Here is a 7,206-nt window from a genome sequence, read left to right as displayed (position 1 = left end):
AAGAAAAAATACACATTTGCCCAATAATTTATATTTAACGATGTTGGTATCAGTTCTATTAGTTATAGCAACAAATGGAAAACAACTTATGTGCCCATCAGAAGGAGAATGGTTAATTTAATTATGGCACATACACACTTTAGAATTATTGGGGGTAGTTAAAAGACTGAGATGGATCCATATGTGCTTTCACAGAAAATCCTGCGCTCATTTCGTTAAGTGACAGGGATGAGAGGCAAAACAATATTTATATCATTATCTATGTGTGTTAAAAAACTCACATTGAATTTTCGTACTATATCTATGTCAGAAAAAAGCCCAGAATATATTTTAATATAATATATAAACATTGAAAAATTATGGTTACCTGTGAGTAAGGCTGAATTTTGGAGGATGAAATAAGGAATGGGATTTGGATTCATCCATATTTTTCTAGCATCAAGAATATATGCAGTATTTCTATTGTAATTAGTATATTTAAGTAAGATGGACAACAGAAATAATTGTAGCTGTGTGTTATTCAGATAAAGTATCTGTTAGCAGAAATGTAGGACGAAGCCGGAAACCTGAATGACAACACTTCAAAAGTTTCTCTCTCCTACACATAAAGCTTGCCTTGGTTAGCCAGTGTCTCTGCTGTCACGTGACCCAAGGATCCAGGCTGCTTCCACCGTATGGATCCAAATCTCAGCACAGGTTTGCATATTTGCTGCTTAATTGAACAGAAAGCATCGAGGTAGCACACTGTCAAATGCCTTGGTCTGAAAAGGACAAACATTGTTTCTGTTCATATTTCAGTGGCAAGGGTAGTCACAAAACCCTTTCTAATACAAGTGGACTGGACGATACAGTCTTGCAATCTCTCCACAAACAGTTAATGGAGTAGGAGATCATCAGTAAAGTACAACGCTTACAATTTGTATACAAAAGCCCTCTTCATTCTTGGAGAAGTTTCTGAGAAGGCAAAAATTGCCTTGCAACACTCCAACTTTTTCTAGTGTCTGCTATGTGACAGGTGTTTTCAGATACAGGCTCACACCAGTTTCCTAAAGGACACTGTAAATCTCAGCAGGGAAGTGTCGGTCACCTTTTGTCACTAAATAGTACCTTTCTGCACTTACCTTTACAGTAGTCTCAATACACTGAAACTTTTCTTCTTCTTTTTTCTGCGTGGTCAAAAATCACAGCTTGTGAGCCTCTGCTGCCCATCGCCTGATGAACATGCCTGAACACTTGTATAGGTGTCTTTAGGCACACTGGAAAACCAGGGTTTTCCTCTTGGGCAGATACAGGCAAGAGTCAGGAAAATGATGCTCAATTTTTTTTTCTTATCAAAGGTGGCATGTCCACCAGGGAGATTATGTTCTATATTGTTGGTAGACTGAATAATTGCTCCATGAAGATGCCCATACCTTATCCCTGAAACCTGTGAATATGTTATGTTACATGGCCAAAGGCACTTTGCAGATGTGGTAAGGTTATGCAAGCGACTTTAAGATAAAGATATTATACTGGAATACCTGGCTGGACCCCAGGTAATCTAATGACATGACCCCTTACAAGCAGAGAACCTTCTCTGGCTTGCTGCAGAAGAGAGATGTGGCAGACAGGGAAGTTCAAGAAATGCCAAGCGTGAGGAAGATTCAAAGTTTAATTGCTGACTCAAAATATATGGGCCCACATGTGAGGACAGGGGAGAGGTCTGGAGAAACTACGGCAGCTCCAGCTGACAGTCAGCAAGAAAACAGGGCCTTGGTCTTATTATCACAAAGAACTGGGTTCTGCCACAACCTGCATGCTTTTGGAAGGAAATTGTTCCCAGAACTCATGAGGAGAGGTCTGGCAGCTGAAAGCTTGACTTGGGCCTTGTGAAACCCAGAACAGAGAAACCAGCAGAAGCAACTTGGATTTCTTACCCACAGACATGTGAGAGAATAAATTTGTGTTGTTGTAAACTGCTAAATTTGTGGCAATATGTGGAATACTGGCATAAACTTCTGGAAGGGCTACAGGGTCTGTTAGAATCCAGTCTAGGCAGATGGTTGTGACACAGTGACTTCCTTGGTCCTTCCTCATCTACCATTTAAAAGGGAGGCTTTGGTTCTTTGCCACTTAGTTAAGCTCACTCATCAGTGTACAGATTCAGTGGCCAGTCTCAAATAAGTCAGCAGATTGAATTCTCTTTTCTTTCTAACATTGTCTGCTTTCTAAAACCTTCTAACTTCAGGTTTATCTTGCAAGAACCTGTAGATCCTGTGCCTAATCTACTCACAAGCCAATTTGGAAAAAATTTTGAAAGTGTGGTGGAAGCACCCAGAGCAGATGAGCAGACTTCTAAACTTCACCTCCAAAGTAAACAACAGTGGTTGGGGCTGCTGCTAGAAGAGAGATTCCACAGTCAGGGATGGGACAGATGGGATGTCTGCAGGGAGTTGGAATGCTCTAAATCAGGGGAAAGGTGGGTGATTCTGGGTTTTCTGTTCCACTGGGAGTAGAGTGCAGCCTTATAAAAGGAAGCAGGGGAGAGCTGGACAGCAGGTTAGGATCCAGATGTGGGCATGAGGGCACACTGGGGAAGACCCAGGGGAAGAGCGATGTAATTCGGAAAGGACTGGATCTGGTCCCATGTACCAGCACTGGGTAGAATCAGCCCTAAAAGAACCCTGTGGATAGGGGCAGGAGAACGTTAGGCAAATGCAGGCCATAGATAGTCCTCACTTGGTGTTTAATTCTCATTTTCACTTTATTAATACACCTGGGTTTAGTACATTGGCTGCAGATAACTTCTTTTTTTTATTTCCCGGGAGACATTGTGGAGTAATGAGAAATGAATTAAAAGATAGAAAGTTGGCCTCAGGCTGGGAGGGGTGGAACAGTGTGGGCTCTAGAGGAATTCAGACCAGGGTTCTGGTCCCAGCTCTGTCACTTACAAGCCAGGTGAACTCAGGAAAATTGCAAAACGCTATGAGCCTCAGAGTCTTCATCTGTGAAATGGACTTGATAAGTAGTCCTCTTGCTCTTGCTTCACATATATCATGTAAATAGGAATGTTGGAATGTAACTTATGCAAGACACTGGCACACTCTCTGGCATTTATTGGGTTTTACTAAACTTTAGTTATTACTATAATTATTTTCACCCTAAATCCTACTAACCTCCCCCTCTGGTTTATTTTTTTTTCAATCCAGGAAATATCATAGAATTTGTAGCTCTCTAGGATATGGCATAAGAAATCAGCCAATATGTTGCTTAGCATGTTAAACTAAGTTACTTGCTGTATAAATTTTCTTAGGATATATTATTTATTACTGGTGTGGGGGATCCTACCCAGTTTGATGCAACTCAAAATTCCTGAAATTTGTGTCAAAGGCTATTTCCATCCCTCCCTTATATCTTCCCTTCCATCCAAAACACTTGTGTTTGCAATTACTTTACCTCCATCACAAATCTAGTTCTAGCTTAGAGTTTACCAAATTACATCCCAGATAACCTAATTAAAATGCCCATCTATTGGATGGACTATGTCTCTCCCAGCCCAAGGCAAAGATTGCCAGCACAGTGGCTTCTGAGCATCCCGCCTCATATAAGTATCACGCTTACTTCTCAGACACTCCATTGTTATAATGTGCACAAATCACCTATTTTTTGGACTGTGTTCCCCCACACTGGAAAAAGAGCACAGGCCCTCTTCCACTTCCGCCCCAGGTGAAGATCGCTCTGCTTTATACATGGTCTTGAAGCAACTGCTAAAAGCAGCTTTTCATTCCAGGCTTTAGTCTCTCAATCTGAGACACACCATCTGAGATTTTAGTCTCTGCCTACCGCTCAAACAAACTCATCTGACCCACCACCCAGCTTAATTAAAATTACCTCCCACTGAAGGGCTTGCAGTTTCCCAAGGTCTCAAACCCCTTTACCATGGGATATTTACATTTCACTACAATTAAAACCCCCAAGTCCTCACACCATCTTTTGACTTGTCCTTTTAGTGGTAGGGAATATCTTACAATATTCCTAACGTCATAGCTGCTCCAAGACTTTAAAATTCTACTTTAAAATTCTATGGGCAGGAATGGTTCTTGTTCATCTTAGTATTCCCCATACTAACAGGGAGCTTTGCAAAGATTAGATGCTTAATTATTGTTAAGGGAGAAAAAAGTGGGCCACTGAAAAAGAGGTCTAATTTATTACAATATTATTTCTCCAATATTAATAATAATAAATATTATTATTACAATAATATTTATTACAATATTATTTTATTTTTATATATATATCATGTTATGAAATAACAGACCAAAAGTGATAAATGAAGCCAAGAATTTATCATCTTTTATTTATTTCTTGACCCCAGCTATTACATTGTTGAGTTTTTCACATTTCCAAGGAAATGCCTCGTCTATTGCCATGTTATCTTATTCCAAATTACTAAATAAGGTAGAACTTTTCCAATTAGTTTTACAAAATAATAAAACTCTTACTCTTAAATCTCATTCACAGCCATCATTGTTTGAGCAACATCACTCATAGATTTGGATTATGAAGCTACTTAAACCTTCTATTAAAAGGAACAATATTTTAAAAAATTATCCAAGTTACTACATAGAACAGAAACACAAATATATGTTATACACTACGTTGTCTGCAGCCCCACCCCAACCTTCTACTACTTAGAATGTGGACTTCTCTTTTTAACAACAAAGTGAAGAATCTGCCTCAGACTCTATTGGGGTGGGAGGAGCTGCTGGCTATGGCCCTGGAGCGCACGCTGGCCAGGGCAGCAGTGCCAGCCCTGGCTGCAGCCCTGGCTCGGGCTCTCTCTCCCTCATCTCTCAAAGCCCCTTCATACCAGGATGGGAAGGCCCTGGGGACCGTATCATGGATCTTGGCCACAAACTCCAGCACTTTCATCTTTCCGGTTTTCGGCTCTTGGGCCCCACAGAAACTCATAGCACAGAGGATCGCTGTTGGGCACCTGGCAGTACTCCAGGTACCTTTCCCGCACTAAATCTTTGGTGATAAGCTTCCTGGGCTCCCCCAAAATGAAGTGCTTCCTCCCCTCATATAACCCCATCCCATTCAATATTTGCCAGACTTGCTCCTCAGTGGCACAAGTGCCCTTAGTCAAGATCACACCCAGAACAGCCATCAACAGGCCTGTCTTGGGAACCTCTTTATCATCGCTCAGGTTTGCATCATAGCTTGGTTCTGGCTTGTTGACAAGGACATAGATGTGCCAGTAGGGATCCACTTCCTTCAGGTCAAGGCCAAAGATCATTTCCAGGTGCTCAGAAGCTCTCCTGAGGATCTCAAGGAAGTGATTCCTATAAATCTGGATTATATTTCTCAGCATATGTGCCTTGGTAATAGGCTCTTTCATTTGATGCTTGTACAACAGGTAGTACACCAGTATAACCACCTTCTCATCCATATGGCCTCTGTAGATGGGCTCAGTGTATGAAACAGCTCTGGCTCTCTGACCCTGTGGATTGCAACATGACCAAGCAATAGGTGAGTTTTGGGAAATAGCTTTGCAATGAGGAAGAAGACGGGAACTCTTCTCCCACTCTCACAGTGGCCTGAGCACCTACCAGATCCTTGGGCTCGTCTAGGGCCTGGCAGCGTTTTTCTCAGGCACAGAGCTTACTCTTCTGACCCCGAGGCATGATGACTTTCAACAAAAGCAGCAGGCAAGTGGCGGGTGACTCAGTGACCTAAAGGAAAGAGGATGAGATTGCTGGGCCACTTCAACAGGGAGATAGATACAGACTTGGCCTCTACTGAAGGCCGCCTCTGTAGGTTTCCTTGAGGGCACTGTTCTAGGAGCCCACAAAGTTCCTATTCTCTAATTTGCCTCTTCCCTGAGGACCCTGTGGAAATAACTAGGGTGTACCTTAGCTCCTCCCTACCAAATCTGCCTGGGGCTCACTGGGGCTTAGAGCAGTGGCTCTGTTCCGAGTTAACGAACAGAGTGTCATCACTTCACTTTTGGCAAGCCCTGGGGTTCCTGTGCTCTACTGGTCTGATGCTGACCCCTCATTTCAAAGTCCTTATCACTGAGACCCCAGAGATGGAAATGAGCAGAACTTCATTATACCACACTTGCCTGGGAATGCACAGGGAAGAGAACACAGAGCTCCGTGGGACCCTCTCTATCCTTGGATGATTAGCCGTCTCAGTCCTCACTCAGTGCCCTCACTTTCGCTTCTGGTAGGGCCTAGGACTCCTCCCTCTGCTGACATGAGACCTATGCTCTCAGAGCAAGGCCCTCGAATCCTGAAAGTTCTGAGGAGGAGGTTAGGGAGGCCTCAGTCTAACCTATCTGCCCCAGGTACCCTCGGGGCTAATGACATGGATAGGATTCTCTGTGACCCCCACTGTTCTGAGGCAGGTGGTCCCCCCGGCCCTCACTCGGGATCCTCACACTGACAGTTGGAAAAGCTTGGATTCCCTCGCTTTAATGACCATGAGGCTGCCGTCTCAGACCAGACTTCGTCTTGCTGAGAGTGTCCGAGGAGCACACGAGGGGATGCCTCGGCCTCACCCCTTACGGGAGGCTGCTTAGGGCTGACGGCGGTGGTGGGGCTTTGCAAGGCCCCCTTTGTCGGGGGTGGGAGTTCCCCAAGACCTCACTCGGCGCCCTCGCTGTAACAGGCCGCGGGGCCTGGGAGCACCTCCCCATGACGCCATGCCGTCCTCCTCCCATTCTCGAGTGTTCATTCCCCCCGGAACACCAAGAGACAGATGTCGCCTCTACCCGCATTGGGGCCTGGGACCCGTCTCGCTGTTGGTCTGAAGCTGACACCCTGCTCTGCCCTCATCCCCTCAGGGGAAATTTCAAAAATACTTAACAGGTCGTTCCGTCAGATGATTGCCATCCAGGTTCTCTCAGGGCTGAGAGCAGGGTGGAACTCTCTGGGGACACCTTTAATCTGGACTGGCCAGTCCCCTCAATCCCAACTCTGGGTCTTTACTGTAATTCCACACAGAGCCTGGAGCTTTTCCCTGGACTGACGTGATGCTGCCGCCTCAGACACCACAGGCAGAAGTTGGCCCACGTCACATCCTTACCCCTACCTAGGCCCCTCGCCGCAGCCGGCAAAAGGGGTTTGGGCTCTGCGAGGCCACCTATGCGCTGGAGCGGGTGGTTCCCTCAGACTTTGCCCAGGGTCCTTGCCTTTACTCCTTTAGGGCCTGGGACTCGTC

At 44.7% G+C, this 7,206-nt stretch overlaps 1 pseudogene; it reads right to left on the bottom strand.

Moving 5' to 3' along the window:
- Positions 1 to 4,716: 4,716 nt before the first annotated feature.
- Positions 4,717 to 5,666, bottom strand: LOC132513199 (melanoma-associated antigen B10-like; annotated as a pseudogene).
- Positions 5,667 to 7,206: the final 1,540 nt, after the last annotated feature.

This window comes from Lagenorhynchus albirostris, chromosome X, assembly GCF_949774975.1.
Source record: "Lagenorhynchus albirostris chromosome X, mLagAlb1.1, whole genome shotgun sequence".
NCBI classification, from domain to species: Eukaryota; Metazoa; Chordata; class Mammalia; order Artiodactyla; family Delphinidae; genus Lagenorhynchus; species Lagenorhynchus albirostris.
Note: the sequence above shows the minus strand (reverse complement) of the source record. Positions and strands in the feature narration are given on the sequence as shown.